Raw genomic sequence first — 26672 nt, forward strand, 5'->3', positions numbered from 1 at the left:
ATTGGGTCGTATATGACTTATTATTAAGTATTTTTAATAAATTGACCGGATCTCATAAAACATGGTTTTTAAGAATTTAGTGTGTGAAATGGTTAGGGTGTGTGAATCACAGAATGCGCTACCGTCGAGTGTGTGAATTAAATATTATTATTGTGTACATTCAAATCTGGTTACAAGCGTATTATCCGAGATCCTAGTAACAGCAACATCGCAATGTTCCTTACGGATCTCGTATAATCTGTTCCGTGCCAATAAAATGTGTTTACTGTTTATGAATTATGTTATTTAAAATGTATAAATGATAAATTAACCCGTCATTACTCGCACTTAAAATTTGAACACCGTTACTCGCGCGTAGAGCGATCCACTCACATAGTATATTTTACTATAAATATTGTATAAATATTGTATATTTTTAATAAAAAATATTTTATAAATTATAATATATACCAATTTTGAATGTTCATAAATAATATATTGAAAACAATTTAAATAATTATCATGATGTAAGTGCTATAAAATGTAACTTATTTTCACTATCATCACTACACGAATCATTTAGTGATTCTATATCTTCATTTAACCACGAAGTAATTAACTCAATCATAATTTTGAATAAAAAAACTAACGGCAAAACAAAATCAAAAATTGAAAGCAAAAATAAACAAGTAAAAATGAAAATATGACAAAATGCAAACGCTATTACTCGCGCGTAGAGGGATTCGCTCACAAAACACAATTATTTGATTTTTAAATGCAATCAGTTTTTTTATCAGAACAATTAAGAGCCTGGCAACAGATAAATATATTTTTAAATCGTTCGTTATAAGATACTATGAATATAGAAAAAACATAACAAAGCATGAGCCTATAGTTCACAACTTAAAAACTATGCGAGGGAAATTTTTACACACGAGCAATAACGGGTTAAAGCGATTTTATGTTGTGCACTATTATTCGAATAACCTCTCGTATTCTATTATATCCCTACAAACTACGACATCCGATTTAAAATTGTCTGAAAAATGTAAATCTATTATGATTTAAAAATGTATATCCCAGGTCTTTATATAATATAATAAATACTCTACTATAATATGTAATGTAATCAGTTATAATATGAATCTGTATAACTTTACAACTTATATCAATATTAAACATCGAAAGAGATATTGTAGTTGAAACTGAAAACAATATATTTGTATACAATTATTTTAATATTTTTTTTATATAAGTAATTAGTATATTTTGAATTTATTGAAAAAATCCTGTTTTATTAAACTATCTTTTGGACTAATCTTCGACTCAATCAGGCGCGGCTCAAGGGGTAGGTGACACAGGTCCACGTCTTGTGCGGAAATTTTCTTGGACAATTTTTACACGTAAGGGGCGACAAAACTAAATTTCGCCTACGTTTGTTTAAACACTTGAGCCGGGCCTGGACTCAATATATCTAATATTCTGTTATTGTAACCGAAAATAATAATTATAATTAATCATAAAAAATACATAATTGTATTACATATGTGTTACTTTAATTTTTAACTATGACAGAGAGTAAGCAATCTAAACCAAAATATATGCGTAGTTTATTCGAATTTATTAGGTAGTATATGGTGGTACCGTATACCCTCCATTACAGCCTTAATTAAACAAATTGGTTATACAAGTATAAAATATTCCTACTACCTGAATGTTATTAAATTTTGTATTTAAATTTACTTTAAGTAAGGTCGGTTTTACTCGTTTTATTTTGCAGAAATTGTCTAACACAAAAAAACTTGCATCAATTAAGAATAGTGCAATATAAGTTCGAACAATTGCGCCAACCTCAATTTTAAAGCAGTTCCTGAATTTACATAAGCCATTTGTGCTGATTGAATTCTAGACATAATTTTAGCCGGATCTCGTTTCGACGATGCATACTATTGTTGTGTGTTGTACTGTTTTTATGGGATTGATTGACATTTTGTATAACATATGTATATTATTTGTTACGAATCCCGAATCTTGTGAGATGCATGTTATTAATAGAGGACGGCAACATTTTTAATTGAGTATATTGATTTTCGGTTCATATAATCTATAATATTTTATATAAATAAATTATGAGTTACGCAGGTTTTATCCAGTTAAGAAAGAATTTTATATGATGGAGCTCTCAACGAAACTTATTACATGTGGATCTCATAACCTACCATAAGTCTGTATGTGTGTGTGTGTGTTACACCCCTGTTCGTAGTGAAAATATCTGTCGGTGAACTGTCCTACGGTGTACGCGTTCTTGCGCGCTCAAGAACAATACGCTTCGATTACACTTCTTGAACATATTCTTAAATAAATCCAAATCGGTTTCGTGGTGCACGTGACGATAAATCAAAGTCGTTTTGACGAATTATATACAACGAGAAAATAAACTTAATGTTTATTACTAGAGTTGTACAAATATACTACCGTTATAGCCATTAAATATAATTGATTATTTATCACCGTTGTCAAAACAATTTTGGTTCATCAGAATCGCATAAACTACTAGACTTTGTAATACTATAAAATAACATTTCAACAGAAAATATTTCTATTAGCTACAGAAATTCCACCACGGTAACTTCATGTGAGTTATTGTGTTTTTATTTTGTTTTGGGCTATATTATTTTCGGTTTTCATCTCGATTCCTTCAATATTCGTATTATATGATTTTATAAAAAATATTACAATTTTAGTGCGAGTAGAAATACCTACGAATCTCATAAAAATCTATCCAACAATTTAAAGTTAGTATAATCGATTTGGCTCAATATAAATGCATTCTAATATGATTGATAAAATGAGCCGTACTTGCTGAAGACCAGATAATAAAATAGGCGGTTTCATACAGGGAGCATAGTGTCTACATATAAAATTGTTTCATAGTTATAAATACATATATTATTTATTCGCGAATTGTTTGGGTGAAAATATATATTTAGTTTCCGATTTTTCAATACAACAATTGTTTCTGCAATTATTATAATTATGACGATACAGAAGATTTAAATTAATATTCCCTAAAGTTTCTTGGGAATTCCTTAAGGTATTAAGGTTTTGTACGACCCATGAAATAAGCTTAATATTTTTCTGTAGAGTAGTATTTTAATATGTTTAAAACCTTACACACTACATGCACGTCAAAACTCCTCCCCAGATTTTGATAGTAAATTAATGTAAAAACATTAATTTAACATATACCATCAAATCTCCCTCCCTTAAACAAAAATAAAATAAAAATAAAAAAATAAAAATGTTTGACTAACGATCCGAAGTATCCAAAGTGACCGGTCGGAATGTGGTTTGTTCTTCTTTTATTTATTTATTTTTTTAATTCTCCTCCCTTTTTTCCTTCCACCCACCTAAACCGTTGACCGAAACCGGTTACGTGTTACGAAATTATTCGCCTCATTTTTGCAAATATATTATACACCGTGCTCTATAGTTGCAGGTATACAATTATGCGTACAAATTCTTTAATTCAGCAGCGGTTATGTAGACAGCAAATACTGCGGAAACGTTAATTTGTAGGTACCTATTATTTATTTCCTCGGCTACGATTGTTATTAATTTGTTGTAATTATATTGCGGAAATGGTACTGCGCTATGTGTGCACTGTAGGTTTGAAATTTAAATTTGTTCGAATGTCTCTCATTAGTTAATTGATTGTGCGTTCAATCACCGACGAACATTAGTAAATAGATTAACATTATTTTTAATTTCAAACGTAAAAGTCACCGCGGTCTCTAAATGTAAAATATTGTTCAGTTTTGTATGCATAACGCATAATAGACTTGTAACGATGAACACGACCGTACATTTATTTTCCATTACTCCAAACTCGGTGGCGACTCGACAAATAAATGATCGAGCGATAAATTACGGTTTTCGTCGGAAACGTAATTACTTCGTTTCAAATTGATTCACTTGTTTTTCTTCTACACACAATATGCGCGGTAACGATCGGATTCCATTTTCACTGCAGACGCTCGTAATGGATTTGTATTAAAATATTATAAGCCGTATCATCATTCATCTTTAATATCCATACGTTCCGTTACTGTTGTTGAACCATATCAGCGCGTTCACAGCACACAAAGGTTTACTTGCTCGTTATGTTTTCGTAATTATTTCCAACATTTTCGGGTAATAAGTCTTACCACGCGGAGAGAAGAAATTCATTAAAAATGTTAATGCTGTAAATGTTACGTTTCGGGGAAACGTGTCGAGAACGGTAGAAATGATGATTGAAAAATCGAACGGACGTTGTCGGACGTAGTACAGATATTGTGCGGCAATATGAGCACAACGACGTGATTCGACTAAATTTAAAAAAAAAAAAAAAAGATACTTGGACGGAAACGTCGACCAAATGTACGACTTTTCAAGACGTCTCATAAAATATATGTGTGTGCGTATACAACAACGACATGTACATATAGTACATATACTATAGTATATTTTATTATTATTGTCCTGCTGGTTTACGCGCGCGCGTGTACGTACGGCGGCGCAAGAACCCAAGACATTCCTCCTCGGCTGCGGCAACCCATAATTTAGTAGGCTCGTATCCACCCACTGCCGCCGCATGTTGTTATATTTTTTTTTCTCTCATTTTTACCTTTCGGGTAGTATAACGAGCCTCATTCTGTACTCCAACGATGTATTCCACATATAGGTGTAAGCACGTTTTACACTGTTCGTGTACCCGACTTGAACGACGACGTTTTCGGTTCAAGCGACGGACAGAAACACAACGTTTTAATCGATTATACGTGCAAACTGTCGTTGTTATTCTTACACACACACAAACATATACATGCATACGCCGCTGCAGGATCTCGTGTGTATAAAAGTCTACTTGGAAAAAAAAACTGACCTTGACTTAAGACTAGTAGTTTCCAGTTCTATAAAATTAGTTTGAAAAAAAATAATAATAATAACGAATTCGATACGCGAAAGTAATAAAAAACCGTATAATGTGGTGGCCGCCAACGGATCGTATGATTTTTATGACATTCGATTAATTATGCTAATTTTTAGTTTTGTCCAACAGCGAACCGCCGAGGTTTATAATATTTTGCTTAGTCGATTATTCCCTTCCTCACGTCCCGTCGTTTTCACCACAAACATTGAAAACAAACGTGTTCTCGGGGACGCCGACGTAATTTTCATCAGGCAGATGGAGCGATGCCCATTATAAATGCACACCTATGGGTATAGTAATATGCGTACGCGCATACATAGGTATATAATATAATGGTGTCGTTGATTTTGAAATCCATCGTCGGGCGGTTCACAAGGCGGTACCTATATATACTACCTGTACAGGTACCATGCTGAGGGGGGGGGGAGCACTCGAATAACATATAACACGCACGAAAGCGAATTTTAAAATATTCTAACGATGTGTGCGTAGCCAAAGCGCGTAGAACATAGAGGACTCACAATATTATGATTACTCCGTGTTTAAACGGGCATCCAACGCCGAGGATCAGAGTCGCTTAAATAGCTAAAGTATACATCGGGAGACCAACTACTTATAGGTACGTATAAAAACGTACAGTATAAATATATAAATGTACGTATGTTATTGCGTCAAGTTTCGTAGTGCAAGGGAAAGAGGTGGGGACTAGACGTACGGTTCGAATACACCTGTTACAAGGAGTGCGATACGTTTAAATATTGTTAGTGGATATATTTCGAAGTAGGTATACTACCAACACGTATGATGTGTAACAACGTGATCGCGTGAAAACAAAATATCCCATAATCATTGCTGCTATGCATTTTATATCTATAAGCATACATAACACATACGAATACATATGTTTGATATTATATATGGATTATATTTTTTTTTTACAATCTAATCTCCCCGAGTTCGCTGCCTCCCCAGTGGAATGATATATTACAGGCATTATGTCATATATATATTTTGTTGTTATTATTATTATTATTGTTATTATTATTATTATTAGTTACCGGTTTTACGTCGCGCGTCTTATTGTACTGCTTACTACACGACTTTGGAGGTACATAATATTAGCTTTGCGCGCGAGCGTATCTTTTATATCGCATCATCTAACCGTTCCGAAATTCACGTGTAACATTGCCATGCATAATAACCAATAACAATACGTCCGATATAATATAGTGTCTGTTGTGTATTACAGTACGTGTAATATGTGTGTAGGACACCCGAGGGGACAAACCATTCGGTATACGTCGAAATATCGGTTACACGTGTATTATAACACAGCATTAATCTCGTCGAGAAAAAAATTGTTTCAACAGTCCACTGTATAAAGTTGAGTCTCCTATGAAAATTTACGTGTATTGATTATGTTCTATGTACATATGTATATGTTCCATTAACAGATAGTTTTTTCAAAATTAGGACACAAATATTATACTTATAAATACTTGCAAATATGTATTGTATAAAAATATGGTATGTTAAATGTTTTTTTTGACGGAAGTTTAACTTCGTAGTCATTCGTGCATACAATATACTTGTATACCTAAATCATGGTATTCACATTCAAATCTCTGTACGGATGTACAATAATAGGATTATGCGTTGCGCATACGCATTACATTTTCGAATATGTATAGTAACTGCAACGAAACGCAATAATACCGTCGATTCCGATTATCAACTTCCGCGTGCCAGTGCATTTTAATAATAATGACCCGAATACAAAATACACATTATATAGATACCCGATATCGACATTAGTTTGATAAAAAAAATTCAAATTGGTTCGTGTGCACTGCACCTATAACAATAATATGAAGTAGATACATCTAATACTGTTTTTTATGACATCACTATTATGTAGCATACGTATTTATACGCTATAATATATAAAGATATAATACTACTTATGTTGTATTATATTTTCTCTCGCCGTGTATACACACAATAATATAATTTAGTTCCCCCTCGAATGTGATTACGTAAATCACTACAACAGACATTGTAAATATTCGTTGTTGTCGTCTTAAGGTACTGCAGTACTTCAATGTGAGTATATATGTGTGTGTGGATTTACGCATACTGTAAAGCACGTTTTAAGTGCTTTGCATTTAAATAATATAGGCGCCCTCCCCTGTGTATATTATAAGCATCCACCGTGACTGGACGTGATAAAATCGATTTGACATTGAACGCCACGGCGTGTTGTACTCGAATGATATGTTTGCCTGTATACCTATAGGTGTATATTTGTAAATATATATAACTTCGATATGAGCTTAAATATAAAAGGGGCTGTATGTATAATAATAATGAAACCAAAAATAATCGGTTCACGTAGACTACATTTTTACAATGCTTAAGAATATATATCTATGTCTCATCACGTTTGTCAAATGACATAATGGCGTATTACTACTTTAAAATTCGTGGGGGTCAAGAGAGGGGAAAAAATGAAAAAAAAAACCATAAACGATTTTAGTTAAAAAGTACAAACTGCATTATTTATGTTAAATTGTATAGTAACATTGGTCAAGAATGACGTAACAGAAGCAGAATCGTTAATTTTTACGAGAAATATTTTAAAACTATTATATGAATGATATTTAATGATTTTTTTTCTCCCCGTATAAATAGACCAACCCCGTTTTCTTATTAAGTTTTAGTTTCAACGTTTACAAGTAAAACGATCCTTTCGTAAATCAACATAATAACTCTATTATAGTGTTAAACCTGTACAACACGAGAAGAAAAAAATATCACGTTTTATATACCAATAAAATATCGTCGAGACGAATACATATTAACTCATATTAAGGAGTAGCATAGAAGGTTTCTAGACAGAATTGTTCGCAATAAATTATGAATTATGTACACATAACATCGTAGCTGAATACAACAGTGGTTTGAGTGAAATGATCGATTAAAAATATACAAAAACAGTAATAATAATTACGTAAAATCATACAACACAAAGAGTTGAAGAGTGAATTATATAATATGTAGTATGTATTTATATTGCATATAATATATAAAACAAATATCCGATGTTAACCAATTGTGTGAACATAAAAGTGTCAGACGACGAATGCATAAAAGCGTCAATACGAAACACAATGTGTCGATATATAGATACTGCATTGCAACTTGTAAGGTTTCAATTTGCCGTTTTACGACTTGTTTATATATACGGTCGCGAATTGACAATATTATATTGTTTAGAATTTTGTTTTAAATATTTTAATACTACGAATAATATTAAAAACAAACCAAACGCATATTATCTGTGACCTCTAAATAAATAATTACGAAAAAACGCTAAGTGAACAATAGTACAATGATAATTAATCAAGTGTATGCATTAAATTTATGAGTAAAAAACTATTCAAAAATTGCAAAACAAGGAAATAGGTTTTATAACCTCATATGTTTAGCAATGGAGTTTACCGGCTAAACCTATGTAGTATAGCACAATGGTTTCCAAACTGTGAGGTACGCCTAGGAAGGTGCAAGCACTAGGAAGCGACAGGCAAATACTTGTATTGTATACTATACTATCATATATTTTTATTTTTAGATCGACGGTAATTTGCTTTTATTAAAATAATTTAAAATTTTTTGTTTATTTATTCACGGGATTTTTGTTATGGGGATGCGCGAACCAAAAAAGTTTGGGAACCGCTGTAAAGCTGTTTAAGCGCATTAATTTGACATGGTTTTACATAACAAAAACTTTCGATGCGACTTCAAAAACGAATTAGAATATATTCGCACCGGCAATATTTAAGGAATGAAAAAAAAAATCAAAAATAGAGGTACGACTTTGTTAGTTTAATAATTAAAAGTTTTCGTTACACAACACTGCAGTCGTGACGGCTGCTTCTTACCAATGTGTTTTTCCCTTTGAACGGTATAATTTGAACGTTGCCCGCGGTCATCACACACACAGTATCCGAAATATCCGATAGGCGATAATTTGATTTTGTCCATTACATTATGTAGTTTAATGCACGTTGGTACAATAACAATAACAATAACAATGTGTAATAATAATGCGAGTTTTCACGTCGCGCACACCGATGTATAAGTCCATCACGTTCGGGGTTTTTTTTTTTTTTTTTTTAATTTTTATCTCGAGGAGAAAACGTATGTGTTCATTATGTCCGTAGAAAAAAAAATTAATATATAACAGAATAACGATAATAACAAAAGTAACGTTGTACGTAAGTTACAGTGAGTATAACGTACAATGGAACGTGCGAAAAGCGGACACTTGGCCGACGACGCGATCGCGGCACGTACTGCTGTCGGCGGCGGGGCGGCGCGAGCGTGTCCGCGGAAAATCGTTGGCGACGCCGCCGCTGGTCCGGACACACCATAACGTCGGAACACGTGACGGGGTAGATATCGGAACGCAACGTAATGTATGCGCGTCCATTTCGGCCGAACCTTTTCGATCGGAAAACGGCCATGCACTGCAATTATTACTATCGTTATTGTCGCCGGAATCGTGTCAAACATTTTTTCTTCGAGGCCACTGGGCACAGGTAGCCATATTAAACGCGGATAAGGGCGCCCCCTTACTTTTAAAAACTAAGGCGCCCGAGGGCAATCGCCCCCTTTGACCCCCTCCTTACACAGTTGCGTTTAACGGTGGAAAAGGGGGCAATTGCCCCAGGGCGTCAAATGTTATGATGTTTGATGGGTGGCAAATTTTTGATCAACGTAAAATAAAAAGTATATAATTATAATTTTTCTTGTATGACTATATGACTATAATACATATTATTTCTATTACATATATTATTTTTTATTTTGAATTGTAATTTTCTTAAAAGCGGCATATTTTAATTTGCCCCGGGGCGGCTACATTAACATGACATTCCCCCCTTATCGCGTTGACTTATGACGCGCGTCGTTGCATAATACAATAAATACATATATAAATGTATTACGTTTACATCTGCGCGCAACTATGTCGATAAATTGTACAACGCTGCGACAATATTACCATACTTACATATAAATGGTATATTATTTATGTATTGTACATAATTCGCGCAAGCGCACACCCGAAGACTGTCGCGTACGTTTTGCGCGTGCGCTATTCCCATCGCCGACGGTTTACGTAACACCGATCTCGTGTTGGCCAAATTATGTACCTGCACTCGATAATCGAATGACACGATGACATCGGGGTAAAACGATCACAGGCGCGGCTTCAGAGTCTTACCAGGGAAAGGGGGGCCGTTTTAAGTAGTACCTGTAATAGTTGTTTCCCCAAATTAGTACTAAAACACAGAGTTCGACTACGTTCCTATATTTTGATACACACCTCATATTAATGTCATAATATAATTTTTTAGGCAAAATAAAATTGTTAGGTAGATATCTAATTAAATAATCGGGATTTTACAGTTCACAAGGACAAAAATGTTTTAAAAAAAATTAATTTTTGAAAGGCCTGAGGTGCATGGCCCCAGTGCCCCCCCCCCCCCATTTGAGCTATACCTGAACGATCATCAGCAGTATAACACTTTACCGTCTACGGAACGCAAACTGAACGCATATCGAATAAAATACCAACGTAACTAACCTTAGGCGCGCGCAGACCGTGTGAGTGTTTTTTTTTACCGATTTCTATCACCGCTTTATCGAAATTTTCGAGTTTATTCCGAACAGCCGACGATAATGTCATCCGCCGACTTTTAGTACTCGGTTTTCTTTCATCATATACACTCGTTTCGATACGTATCAGCGTTCAACAGCCATATTATTAAAACCGTATAACGCATTGGTGAGTTGTACAGATATACTATTCCGATTACACCTAGTCGCAATATTAAATAGATAATATATTACGCGGCATGATAATTTTAATTATATGCGTGTATACATATATTTCATGCATTGGAAATACTTGGTATGAACCGTGCTCGTGTGTATTACGTACGTATAAATATTTTATTGTATATAATAACGCGGTACGCCGAAAGATAGGTGATGAGATAGGTGACGAACGAAATGTTTTACATAATCAATACCATTTATGTGTATTATGTATGCCTATTAAAAAAAAAAAAGATAGCCAACACAGATATACAAAACCCGCAGTAGTCGGGTTGTTTTTTTTCTCTACAGTAAAAATATTATAATACATAGGATAAACGTAGAGTTATTTCGAAATCTCGTAAATGAAAACATTTTCCAAACAAGTTTCGATTTGGAGTATACGTGTTTGCTGGAAATACGATAATTTCTCACATTCTTGCCGTTCTTCACGCCTTTTTTTTTAATCCAATTATAATCTCTCTTTCTCCGTCTGGTCAACATAAAAATCCATAACATGTATTACATTATTTAGGTCGTCGCGACGTTGTTATCCGTACGTCAAATAACGTCTATCACGCGGGAAAAACTCGTCAATAGAACTTTAATTTCATACACACCACGTAGACTTATACACACACACACATGGTATACGTATAATGCACAAATAGCTGTTCCGATTGCAAATTTATAACTCGACGGCGGCGACCGTAGATTTTCTACAACAATGGACACAACGGGAAAAGCGAACTTCTGCATGAGCACGTGCAACGTACTGTACGCAACGAGACGGCAATCGTTTGTTGGAAATATTTCCCGAGAAAACGAATTTCTGCAGTGATCCGTGCTCGTTGTACATACACGCACAATCGCGCTATGAATCATACATTATAATATAATATATTAATACAATATATTATATTGGTACTTTTGTATACACGTGTTAAACAATAAGAGTACGTATAATACATGCGTGTTAGGTACTAAGTTTTTTTTCTTTAATGTACAGCCAAATGTCGATATGTTCTAAAGTAGGTGTCCGTGTTTTCTTTTTTTTCTTTCCTTTTTTTTTTCCTTTTTACGCAATGTAGTTCGACACGCGTTTTATTTTTACCCCAAATACGCACGTATTATACAACACACGTATATACAGCGATAAATAATTAAATTAACTCGAATATTATACGGGGTTTTCGTAAGTTTTCGGCCTGGTTGCCCAACGGCAACCACGGGTTTATGTATCGCCGCGTGCCGCCACCGCTCGAATTAAATCGTGCGCAACAGGCAACGATGACGACGACGATGACTAATAATAAACAGCTTCGTGCAGTAGCCGTTCGTATTTATCTAATCCGATGGCCCATATATTTTTTCTCCGCTTTATTTCGTTTTAAAATGCCTAAAACAATGATTATGAAAAAATAATTTTAGACAGAACGATGTTATTACCAGTCGGGAAACAACTAAAAACTTCTATACTGAGGTTGGGAAAAAAAAATGGTGAAAATTTGATGTTACAACGATAATTGAACGAACAAATGATATTTGTTTTTTTTTTTCAGGTATATTATTAAGCGAGGCCAGAGTTTTGTGACATTAGAAATCAGTTGGTAGTTTCTAACTAGTCATAGAAATAATGATAATGACATATAATTAGCTGAAAAGATTTTCAATTATTCCAACATCTCATATAACTTTTCGATAAACATTTAACATCCGACAAAATAGTATTTAATTAAAATTACATTTTTTTTCTTTACTTTCTTCGCAATTAAAAACAATATAAACTTTATGATTTCTAGTTTTATCTATTTTGAAAACGTAATCAAACGAATATAGAAACATTTCAATAAAGTTGACCACGCGCTGCAGTTGATCCAACAAAATAATTGAAATTATGAGCTTACGAATCATCAATAGAGCAATAGATTTTGAAATGCAACAAAAATTAATTTAAATATTTCATAAAGAGATTTAGAGATACAGTATTATGTCATCGTTTACAAATAACAATAATATTAGTGTTGTGAATTATGAACATAGAATAGTGATCGGAAATTTATATATCTGATTTGGTAAGCATCATAAGCAATCTAATGTATTTACTACAAAAATGTATTGAATTATTGTAATTATTCAAAATACAAATGTCTGTAAAATATGTTGTTTCGTAATTTTTCTTAAATCCATTCAATTACAGGAAAATTAATAAATTATAAATAATTTTATTCATCTTTCCAAATTGACATTTTTATAGTTATTTTAATATATTCGCTAAACAGTTAAAGATACGATAAAATATTTTTAACGAAATCATTTAAAATTAAATTATGAATAAAAATATGATTAGATGAGTTGATTATTTGTGGACAGGAAGACATGATTCTGTGCTATCGAAGTCTTTTATTATCGTTATATATAAATATGAATAAATATTTTGATATTTATTTTCTGTGCGGCTTGTGTGTGCCATATGAATATTCATAAATGATAATAATATTACTAATATTCGCTACTCGTATAGTTTATTACTAAATTAATTACTCTACGTAATATAATTAGTTATTTGACTAATATTTTATTTGACTATCTAAGATTGGTTCAAACTGATGAAAAATTAAACAGTTTGGCAATGTTATCAATAGAGAATGACATGTTAAAATAATTTAATTTTGAAGATTTAATCGACTGTATTGCTACTACCAAATTTCGACGTAGACCGATATGATTACTCATTATCATATCAAAGTTTGAAAAATGTTTATTTATTTATTGTATGTATATTTTATTTTTATGTAGTATTTTTTATGTGTATATTTATTTTATGTAGTTATCAATTATTTAAAAAACATTTTTACTCTTCACAAATTATGTTTTATTATTTAAATAAAATTTGTTACTAGATTAATGTATATTTTATAGTTATAAATGATAATTTGGAGTAAATCTTAGTTTTTAAGGGTGGCTATTTTTCACAGACCTACAAGCGGGAAACATGTAATTATAGGGTTTTTGTAACAAGCAATTCGATTAATACATAAACGATATTTTGATATTTTTAATTTTCTGAAAGATAACTATGCATCACAATACTCGATGTAAATGCAGTTTGTCAACTTGCATAAATATAAAAATATAGAAATCGTGTAGATAATTGCGCTAATAAATTATAATATTCATTTGGTATGAGAAATAAGAACATTTTAAGCATAATTTTAAATTACATACTATGGCCTACTGCAATTTTGATGACAAACGTAAGTATATTATTTTTGTTGAATCCGTAAATCACGCAAGGTGTGGCATTATAAATGTTTAGTCCGAAGAACTATATACGGATTTATGTACACAGAATTATTTGTAGAATAGAAGTGCTTTATTTTTTTACTGTAGGAAAGGACTTAAGATTAACATTTTGAAATTTAGATTTGATTTAATAAGACTTATATTAATTCATATCTATGGACCTTATTACTGTGGATATGATTTTTGTGGTAATACAAAAGCTAATCTACTATGATAATCTTTTTTATCTAACAGTTTCTATACGTTAAAACTATCCTTATACACTAGTGTATAAAATATATAGATAATATCAAAGGAAAATGTTATTGAAAGTAAAATTTTCTTAGAGGTGGAGAAAAAGTTGTTTACACACAATTGGATAATATACTAATATAACAGGTACTCATGAGGGCTACTCAATAACTTTTCGAAAATTCTTAGTGTCATATTATATCTTCTACTTACTTTCGTTTAAACTCAATGACGCGAAGTATATATATATTCAATTATATCATGCAATAAGAAAACAGTAAATCTATCTATTAGTTAAACCTTATAAAAGTGGGAATAAATTTAAATCATTATCATATCGTTCCAATTTTAAATTAATATTATTCCATTTAGTTACAAACATAAAATATATACATTATTATGTATTTTCGTTTTGATAAAACATTCTTTCTTGTCCTAGGTTGAAAGATTATTATAAACTAGTAAAACTCGTTGTGTCCTTTTCAACAGTGTCTATAATGACCATCATATTATAATATTTGTTTTCATATATATTACACTAAATGTAAAAAAAATGTAAATACGTTTATGTTATGGAACGCATATAGGGGTCGGAAGAACGTAATTTTATTATTTCCCGATTTCTGATAGTGTATAGCGTAAAAAGAAGGTAAAGAAGAAAAAAAATCGAATTACAATTGTATTTCAATAGGTCAATACTATAATATATGGGATACCACTACGCGTTATACTACTCGAATAAATACAAAATATAGTAATTACCTATGTTGCTAAAGCTATTCATCGAATTTCTCTATCTTATGATAAATATGTAGTTCATTATTGTTTATATATAATGAAATTATATAGACAATAAATTTAAGTTACAAACATTTCAGTAAGCGCTCGTTTACAGTGGATTGTACAAGAAGCGAAATCGGATTAATTTGATTTGATGGTTCTCGGCTGTGTGCTCAACGAGTTCGAAAAAGCGTACAAACACCGCAGTGATTATGCCCCAGAGATTTGAACGATCGTTGTTAGTACGGTCATTGGTTCTTTCGTGTTAGTAATTCCAATATTCGTTGTACAAAATATAGGAGAGAGAGAGTGAGAGAGAGGAAAAATAATAAGTTTTTTATTGCAATAGCAGAAACATATTATGATGTAAAAAAAAAAAATCTAGTTCGAGTACAAATCGATCCCGTTGTGATTACCCGCGTGTATAAGATTAATTATTTTAACGTTTTCCGCTCTGCTAGTACAGATTTCTGCACCTAAAAGAGTAACACCCCATGGGTGTTGAACGATATTATTACGACGATATTATACGATACGGTTATTTTCGTAAGCTTGACCCTGCGCACACATATCTCACGTGATAGTTCACGCTGCCGAAAATTAAAATACGGAATAGGTTTTTGTACACACATACACACACACACACACGCGCGCGCGTGCGCACACACATACACAGTTCGTGACGCGCAAAATGTTTATATTATTGGAATATAGGTGCAATATGTAAATAACATATGCGTAAAACAAAGGCGAATAGTATATATACCAAGGGGGAAAAACGGTTATATGGCGAAACAACTTGTCGATGGTTAATATAAACTTTACCCGGTGGTTCCCTCCACTCACGGGTTAACGTTGTCGTGATGTAAATCACGTTGAAAAAAAAATATGTAAAAAAAATTTAAAGCAAAATAAATAGACACTGTCCATTCGTATTCAGTGCGTGTAATGCGATTATCGTGTACACATATACATATGTGTATAATTTTTTTTGACCACTGTTATATTATTATTATTATTTTGTCTCCATCGTCTTGCCCGGCTAATTATAATAAAACCCGGTGGGTGTTGTAAATAATCGCGCAATTGGCTACACATTGACCAAGTTGCTGCTATTATGAATACAAGTTAATTTTGTTATGCACATTTTGTGTGCTCGAACGTATACAGGTATACCTATACAGTACGTAATATTATTTGAATAAATATGTGCTTAATGGTTTTTTATTTATGGAGGTAGGGATATGCAACAGTTATATTTTGGTCGATACGCATGTGCAGTTTTGTAGTGTATCTACGCGGTTACGTGTGTGAAGTTAGCCACCCCACTATAAAAAATACTTTCCAAAACCTTATTTTCTTAATTTTTAACTATTTGTAACCAAGTTTTTAGAATTTGTAACCTCATATTTTTCAAGCTATGGGTACTTTCTCATTGAGGGACTAACTTCACACAGCTCCCCCAACTCAATGAAATCGTTCAAAACAAATTGTAATTTATAAAACTTAACTTGTAACTATTTGTAACCAACTTTTTAGAACTTGTAGCCTCGGCCCTTCCAAGTAATCATACATTTCTTAATGAAGGGATGCCACCCCTCAAATTCAACGAAATCGTCTAAAACAAGTTGTGACTTATAAAACTCAATTGGTGACTATTTGTAAGCAACTTTTTAGAATTTGTTACCACATCAATTTTGAGTACCGATGGATTTCCCTTAAAAGATATCTTTATAAAAAAGTCAAGATTGTAGTTTATAATATCACCCAATTAAATCAATCGCCTAGAACATATCGTAAGTTGAAAAAAATAGATCTATATTTAATAAAAATAAATAAATCTAGATTGAATAAATATGTCTTAATTAACTAGAATTTTACTTTTATTTTTATTTGATTAGGCTAAAATCTTAAATAAAATATATTTTATAACATACTCAATTTATGAACAATTTTTTTAGTATTTAACAGTTTATCTTTCTTTTCAAACAAAATTTGAACAATTTTGATGGTATATCATTGACCACGATTTTATTTTCATTTATCGTATTATTCTTAAAAACATCTGTTTCCAATAAAATATGTTCCTGCAGTACTCTTATACAATTTCTACTTATTTTTTCGTAGTTAGGACACCATTTTTCTTTTTTTTTCCGTAACATATGTTATTTATTTAAATATGTATTTACATCTTCTAAGAGTCCACTACTATTTAACAATTCGTTGAGTATTATTGTTGTATTATAAAATACGGTTTTTGTTGTACAAATGGTGCATTCCAGTATTTGTATACTGCTAGGTATACTAGAAAAAAGCTTGTTACATAAAGCAATAACTTTGATATTTGCGTCCGATATTAAGGTTCAAATTCTACTGGGCACATTTTAAAAAGTCCATTTCTACTAGCAAATTACCATGTTAATCATAAGTTATGCTTGTACTTTCACGAAGAGGATATATTTTCATTGTCTTATAAAATGATTCATTTTATTATTATCAATATATAACTTATACCTTTTGTTATCGATATATCTTACTGTTATAGTTACTAAAAGTGAATCAAAAGCACACATGTTAAATATCAGAATTTTTTCTTTATCTACTTTAAGAGCTGGTAAAATATTTCTATTTATTATCATTGATAATAAAGTTTATTGTAATCCTGAAGTATTTAGTACATGACGAATAATTGAACATGGACTTGTATATTTCGAAAATCGTTTGAAACTTTTTTCTCTTTTTTGATTTTGATAGGTCGGTCTAATTTATTTCTCCAATTTTCTTGTGTCATTAGTTCATCTGTTATCATTATATTGATATCAAATTAATATGAATTGATAGAAATATCATCATCACTATAAAATTCAGATTCAACATTATTACTTACATTGCTGTTTTTATCAATTTCCCTATTTGTTTAATTACATCATATCAGAACTATTGTTCGATTTAATATCATTTTTTGATTTATATTCTTGATTTTTTTTAGCTTGTAATGATCTAGCCATTTTCAATTCTCCTTCTATTGATAATAAATGTGAACCAACAAAACGGTCTATGGTCCTAAGTGACTATCTCAATTCATTTTTGGCGTGAGAAATATATCCTTTGACTGGTGCTGAAGTGGCCTTTTCATATTTTGATTTGCAGTGTCTAGCCATTATCTTTGTCTAAAGAAGAAAATCTTTTATAATACGAAGAAAAGAAGCACATAAAAAAGATAAAATATACTTATTCACACGTGTATAGGAGAAAACTGCTACACGTTCTATTTTTAATAAATGTATCCATATTATTTTAAATATTACTATGACTTTGAACATTATAAACTTGTAACATAATTTTTCTTCATTTTTTTCTGGAATTTCTTCGTCATCTGAAATTACATTTTCTTTGAAATCAACATTTTCGATTTGTTTTAAAAAATTTTCCCTGCATTTTTTTGACAAAGTGTAATATTTTGTACCTTCTAGATTACCATCCAATTTTGAAGATGCAATAACTAAAATTTTAATTAAAATTGTTTTTAATTAATTGTTTTTGATTTTTATAAGGAGAATTATGGCTCTAAAGTAAAACTCTTTAATTTTTCCGTGATTTCTTATCTTAAAATCTTTATATCTACCAATAATTTTAAATAAATGGGAAATATCCAAACGCACATAAATATCTAGTCTAGAATTTGGAACTATTATATAATCTTCTCCATCTTGAAGAATCTTCAAACTCAGTTCACAGTATTGAATCTTAGACAAACCGTAACAGAAAGCACGTGTTACAGCTCCTGTACGTGCATTAACCTGCCCTTCGTTGAGAAATTTACGATTACTCGGAAAGGCCGAGGCTACAAATTCTAAAAAGTTGGTTACAAATAGTTACAAATTGAGTTTTGAAAGTTACAATTTGTTTTGGACGATTTCGTTGAGTTGGGGGAGCTGTGTGAAGTTAGTCCCTCAATGAGAAAGTACCCATAGCTTGAAAAATATGAGGTTACAAATTCTAAAAACTTGGTCACAAATAGTTAAAAATTAAGAAAATAAGGTTTTGGAAAGTATTTTTTATAGTGGGTGGCTAACTTCACACACGTTACGCGGTTTGCGTTTAGATTGACGAAACATCGTGTTCCATTGACTATTTATATTAAAGTATAATATGTATACATAGGTATCGTACAAGGTGTTCCACGAAGAAGATAAGCGTTTAAAATCACAATATCTCCTATGATGATACGGACAATAAATATATTTTATTTCCGTTTTCTTTTTATCAATATCTTCTTTTTCTTCTTCTGCTTCACCTTTTTCTCCTCGACTATTTGGGATCGGCCACCCTTGTCTTAAACCTCCACTCGTATCCATTTTCTACGTCCCGTGCGTACACATAAACGGCCCTCGATCATTTTCAAACATATTTAACCATCTCTTTTTTGGTCTTCTTCTTCCTCATTTAACTACAACTTTCATTTTCGTAATAACTTTTACTGTATTTGTTTCCTTTAGTCTCATCACATGCACAAACCATCTCATTCTATTTCGTCTCATCTTGTTCATATTTTTTTTTATCAATATAATGTAAATGTTTCGCGAAAACTATTTAGAAATGGTTTAATTTTCAAATAATGAAACAAAATTACCGGGGGGAAAAACAAATCTTAATCCGTACAAGTGGTAATTTTGCGATTAGTAAATTCCTGACTAGAAACACCGAACACACGCGACTAACATATAATTTGCAGGCGCGTGAGCATAAGACGTATTATATGCACTTTACGATGCGTCGTAAATATAGTAGCATAGATCGAATTGACAACGGTGAGCGAAAAATGCTTTCACCCGTACGTTACACGAATAATACACGTATAATATACGACACACCATATTGTGTATACACACACGGTAATACCGTATAATACGAGTGTATATTCCGCGACGCATAGAGCTTTCGCGCGGAGAATACATTGCATACCTTAAAAAGTGCGCATACTTACATGGGGTCGGTATTATAAAAGTTCAAGCTCGGTAGGTTTCTAAACGTCATTACATCAACGCCGACATTACCGGTGGTGTACACTGTACACGAACACGATTGTAAATGATTTTGATGATTTTAAAACCGCAGCAACTATGCGTATTGAACGCATATCGCTATATAGAAGACAGCACAGATCTTTTCAATTTTACATTTTACACGCACATTAAAGTACAATTTTCCATATGTCATATGGATGTATTTATATAATATATTTTTCCGACTTGCGTTGTAAATATCTACCTGGTATTTAAGAATAAAAATATTTAAAATTTCACCCGGCTCCGCATGCTGGATTAAAAACAAAACATTAATTATTACGACGGGCCACGTGATGATAATTATAGGTAAAGGAAAATGTGAGTATAAAATAAAAATTCAAACTAATGTAACGACGTAAATGAAATTGAAGAGTACAAGATACACTATATTAGTTGAAAGGAGAAGACGAGAAAAAAAAAGAAGAAAACATAATATAAATAATATATATTACAATACGTATCTATTTCGACTTGAGTAGTGGTGGCGGCGGTGTCACGCGATTTCCGAGAGGTGAACTCGTCGTCGTGTATATACACCGCGTTTTGCCCCCAATAAATCGCGTGTGTAGAAGGATACGCGGAGGCGCGACAGCGTACATATATGCACACGATATTATAACGGTAAATGTCCAATAATATTATCCGCTCCGTTGGCCGGCGCCGCCGTCACCGATTTGATTTTATTATTATTATCACGTATATATATATATATTTGTTATATTATACGTATACAATGTAATACATAGTCTTAAATCCCGTTTTATAAAGATATATCGAAATACAAATATTACGTATTTTTTTTCTCTCTCAAAACAATGGTATTTACGTATATACGTGTATAGTTACAAACCGACTATGAATATATGTTTTTATATACATATTTTTTACATATATATATATATATATATATATATATATATATATATATGCGATACGTACATACTTACTAAAAATTGTTGTTTCCAAAAAACGAAATAAAAAAGAGAAAAAAAAAAAAAAAAAGCATACGGTAGTTTAATATAACAGCAACGGTTATTCCGTCAATAAATTATTAAACGATACAAATATGCATACGATAAATTAAATGTATATACACAATAATATGACCATTTTGCGCATAATATTTACAATGCAACCAAATTATTGTTTACGGATATGATATACTTGAACGCCCACGTGTTGCACAACACTGTCTCGTGTATTTGATTTATTCAAGTTATTATATTGTACAACAGATATTGGGCCGAAAAATAAAATAAAATTTCGTCCTGACTACATCGAATATTGAAATTTCACATCGTCTTTTTCACGCCGAGGATCTATAATATATTATGAACACGGTTATTGTTTTTCGATAAGCATCTTATACTATATACTAGTATATGCATCGTTTGCATAAGGAGGCGTAGGTTCGTCGAATGACTCAAAATAAAATCTAAAATATAATATTACGGGCACGCGGTCGTTGTTTCCAGTGAATTTACATTGCATGAGGGAATAGATATGGAAAGAAAAAATAATTCAAATATAAGGAATGATGACGACAAAAAAATATGCTCCAGTGTAGTATGTTTTACGAAAAAAAAAAGTAAAATCTTCTCTGCATGGAAACGTAAACATTTTAATTGCATCCTTTTATTGCTGAAATACGATTCTATATTAGAATAATATATTTCCGTACAACAATTTAAAGCATTTCACCTGTTATAATTACTATCGTTTTACGAAGGACGCGTTTTTTTTTATTGTAAATAAATGCGAGGCTATAAACACTGTTATGTATACGTTATACTATCGAATTGTTTCATATACTCAATGTACGTTATAAAATTTTATTTACCCACATTATAAGTAATAAAAAAAAATAATTGAACGCTAATTGCGATTAGTATATATTATATGTTATCGAGTAAAAATGCGTTGGGAAATAATAATATAATAATACTTGTGTGCGTTATTATCCTTATCGTTTCTAAACGCTGTGTACAATGTAAACAACCCGCGTGGTTGGCGAATAAAAAAAAAATTGGCGAATAAAAAAAAAAATTAAACAAATAAATAAATCTAGGCTCGAGAGGCTAATTAAACGTTTTACAAGTGTAAATTACATTAGCGTGCGCGTATAACATCGTACATAAATGCACGTATACTATAAAGGCGTTAACGACATGCGTTATAAACCGATTTGTCTTCCGTTGCCCACGGCCTTGTGACGCGGTGTTATTCAAATACATTTTGTTGTCCGAGAGGTCGTGTTCGCACAGTACACGTACAACTCAACGTCGCCGGTCGCAGCAAAGACTTTGTGCACGATAGTCGTAAAAAGATGTTGAAATAAAAAATGTACGAAAATAAACGATAATAACGAATGAAAATACCAAACATGCGTTCGTCGGGTTTTAGTGTTCGAAAAACAAGTACGAACAATGTTAAACAGGAAACGACGGCGTTATTTGAACATCTAGGGGTATCTCCGCGTACAGTAGTAGCAACCGTACATATTTTACTCCTGCTGCACATGGAGCAAAAACTAAGCTCATTATTTTAGTCCAAATTGAAATATCATTCCTCTAGGTGGTATCTTTTTATCTATTACGATAAACTTAATACTTTTTAGTTTGATCTAAACATACTATTGAACAGTGATGTCCAAACTTTTTTCCTTGGCGAGTCATATTGGTAAACAATGATCTTATAGTGGACCACCATATATAAAAGTACGAATAACATCAATATTAATCTAACAATGTTATTTTATTACACATACGAGTAGTAGGTAAACAATATACATGTTATAACAGGTACATATTGAATTTGTATTGATTACTGAATAAATTACAGATTGAGGTACATGCTGTAGGTACACATTAATTTGATCCCTGCACGGGTTTTATCGTGAAATTTCTATTTGAAAACGCTCAAATATGAAATTAATGAATTTAAAAAAGAATCGTATATTATAATAATTTTACTTTGTTTTTAATATTTTATTTAAAAAAAATATTGTAACGAGCCACATTTAATACTTTTGGGGGTTGGGTTACTGCTATAGGACGTTCAACACGAATTCTTAACTAAGAGCTGAAGTCCGGTCCAAACATAGTACACATAACTCTTGGACTAATCAATTTCGATTTAAATAAACATAGTTTATTAGAGAAATTAAATTAAGATATAGAAATGTTCACTTCTGTTGTGTGTTACGAAAAGAAGTTTAAAAAGCTTATAGTTAAAAAAAAAAAAAAAAAAGAGAAAAAGAAAAAAATCTGTTGAGAACGTTAAACTCGCAAAATGAATTAAATATAGACACGAGTACGTATCAACGATAATTTTTACACGTACCGTTTAAATACGATACAGTAGTCGCCGATTATTAGACTCACTTTGGGAATTGACCATTTGAGTCTATTAACCGAATGAATCAATAAGGCGAATGACCGAAAAAATTTTAAAAATGCTTAAAATTAAAAGCTTATTTATTTAAAAAATAAATGTTAATTGATATTCGAGGTAAGTATAAAAATAAAAATCTAGCTACGCTATTAAAAATAAATAAACTAATATGAGGGTAAATCTAATTAATTTTTTTGATAAAATTACATCAAGGGTTGATTTCAAATCAAGGATTTTCTTTTCTTCAGCAAACTTCATAATTATAACTTCGTAGGATTTATGTTGCTCAAATACGTCAAAATCGTCTCTTTGCTGAATACCTCAATGTAGAATTTAATGTGCTTCTAGCGTTTGTTTAGTTTATGATGGTTCCTTTTCGTCACCATAATATGGTATACCACCAATCATATTTTGTTTTGGCTGTTTTGACTGTATTTCACCACATATTTCTTACTCGGTTACGAGTTCAATATATTGAAATTCTTTATCAATATTGATCCGTACTGGTACCGACTTATATCGTATTTATAACACGTTTGTTAAATGTATGTAAATATTTTCTTGATTTATCTCATTTTCAAATAATCCTATTAACCGGCGTGTGAGTCGAATAGACGAATGTTTTGCAGTGTATTAGCATACGTACAAATCGGGACCAGCCGTTTTGAGTCTAAAGACGAACGAGTCACCCGTGAGTCCAATAAGCGACGACTATTGTACTAGGTTTAAGTATCGTTAGATCGTATACATAACTAGATTCAGCTGGGTATTGGGCAAAGGAAAAATATATTTGGAGAAAAAAAATGGGATGAAAACCCGCTTACGTCTCGATTCCAGTAACACGTATGTCATTATCTGGATTCAATTTCCGAATATCGGTAAAACCATGATAGGTGACCAAGCGCCCGGAGATCGGGTTGAACGCAACTAAACGTACAGTGCTGGGACACGAAATGTTCACAACAATTATGATTATTATTGTTCCGTCCCGCGTTCGATTATCGATCGGTGGATCTTTGATTTTGAATCGGACACACGATCGACGTGGGACGAAATTGCAATATTAAATCAATAAATTATTTAATTTCGAATTATTCGAAAAAACTGATACCTCACGCGAACCATAATACAATAATATATTACATATTAATTTCAGGATTTTTTCAAAAAATAAATATAGTATAATGTGCTCGTTTATGAGACCTAAATATCGTTCACAATTGATAAGAGCACGAAATAAAAGAGGTAAATCTAGAGAACGAGTACACATTATGCTACTTTACAAGTATACCGTGTATTGTCGAACATTCAAGGTTTGTCATGTGTCTTAAGCCAAGGTGTTAGAATGTGCGAATCATGTGAAAGACAATCTCTTTGGCTCACAATACAACATTTTTCGCTTAAAAACTTTTGAAGTACATCATTTATGTTTGATCCAGGGACTGAAACCCAACCGAAAAGACCGGTTTCGAACTAAAACCGTTTAAAAATATTGGAATCGAAACCTTAACCGAAATCCATAAAAACGTTTATGAAGAAACCAAAGCCGAAATATAAATGGTTTTACAGTTGTTTTTGGAAAATAAAACTGAAAATTATAATATTATTTTATATATCTAACTTCACTGACAACTACATATGACATGAAATTCTAAGTAATAAAACAGAAATTGAATATTAACAGATTTTATAGAGGCATCATATATAACGAATTAATAAATAGTAGAAATAAACAATAATAGAACTAATATAATATTGATTATTTTATTTGTATATTCTTTTCATCTAATTGTTATCTCATGTGACAATGACAATATGTTATAACATGAAATACATATGTCCACTTCCATAACACTGCTACATTTTATGAAACCATAAATTATGTCAAACCATAAAATTAAGCAAATTCCATAAGTCCCGAGACTTGATAATATGTCAATAATATTTCGAAATGTGATATAAAAGATGGTAGTGCTAAAAGACAATATAAAATGTGTTGTTAATTTAAGGAGTAAAAAATCACTTGTACTACTAAAAAAAAAAAAGAATAAAAAAAGACAAATAGTTTGGGTTAAAACCGGTTTTAATCGAAACCGATGTTTATTATTTATAAGAATCGAAACCCATACTAAAACCGAAATTTTTTTTCTGACCGGAACCGAAACCGAAACTGATAAAATCATAAAGGTTCCAGTCCCGGTTTGATCATCAAACATCTCATACTACCAAGTACGGTAACTTCAAAAACTACAAGTTTAAAAAAATTGTAGGCGTTTAACTGTTTAGAAAAAGCGCTTGAAATGGCTTATCTATAAAAACGTATGCGGAGCTTAAAAAAAACAGCTTTGAATAAAATTAATCTGAAAATTAAGTCCCGCTGTTTTAGCTCACAAGAGTATATTAACAAAGTATAACTTAAATTATTGGTATGGGATTTCTCATTAATTTTAAAAATAATTTATGATAAACGAATATATTATAGTACATAACCTTTATATTATTTTGTGTTCAGGTATCCATTTTTTAATTTTCCGTCTAATTATCTGCTTATTTTGCCCGTATGTACTTATCACTCGTAATTATAAAATATGTTTAACATTAAAAATGTTAACAAAAAAAATATCAGTAATTGAAAATTATAGGTTACTGTTACCAAGGTGAAATATTTATTTGCTGATATCAACTTCCAAGTACTTATGTATTATGTATAGTGTAAATACAGTTATGTAAGTTATGATAAAATATTGGCCACATTTACTAAATGTTCGTTGTGCATCTTGTATAAATAATTAGGTTGAATAATTTAGTTTGTCAGGAACGCAGTCTTTAAAACATATATTGAATAAGAGATCAACATTTAAAAAAAAATAAAAAATATAGAAACTCGAATAGTATTATTATTTAAACGTACAACTGCAATTGTTTTTTTTTTAAATTCAGTTTTATCTATTTCAATTACGTACTGCAGTTAATGCTTTGTTTGATTTGAAACAAATATTGTAAATTTCACTAAAAATTAGCCCAAAAAACTGTATGTAAGTTTTTAATTCAATAAT

The 26672-nt window shown here is 31.4% G+C and overlaps 1 protein-coding gene and 1 long non-coding RNA gene across 3 annotated transcripts in view; both read right to left on the reverse strand.

Annotated features, from left to right (window-relative positions):
* LOC112685899 (rho GTPase-activating protein 20-like) overlaps positions 1–26672 on the reverse strand; it is a 232048-nt gene that overhangs the window by 107066 nt on the left and 98310 nt on the right. The gene's annotated exons all lie outside the window — the stretch shown is intronic.
* LOC112685901 lies at positions 17805–18443 on the reverse strand. The gene is made up of 3 exons (XR_003148846.1): positions 18386–18443; positions 18042–18324; positions 17805–17953 (listed from the first exon to the last, which is right to left on the reverse strand). It is a non-coding gene; the product is annotated as an uncharacterized LOC112685901 (long non-coding RNA).

This window comes from Sipha flava, unplaced genomic scaffold (assembly GCF_003268045.1).
Source record: "Sipha flava isolate LNK unplaced genomic scaffold, YSA_version1 298_pilon_pilon, whole genome shotgun sequence".
NCBI lineage: Eukaryota > Metazoa > Arthropoda > Insecta > Hemiptera > Aphididae > Sipha > Sipha flava.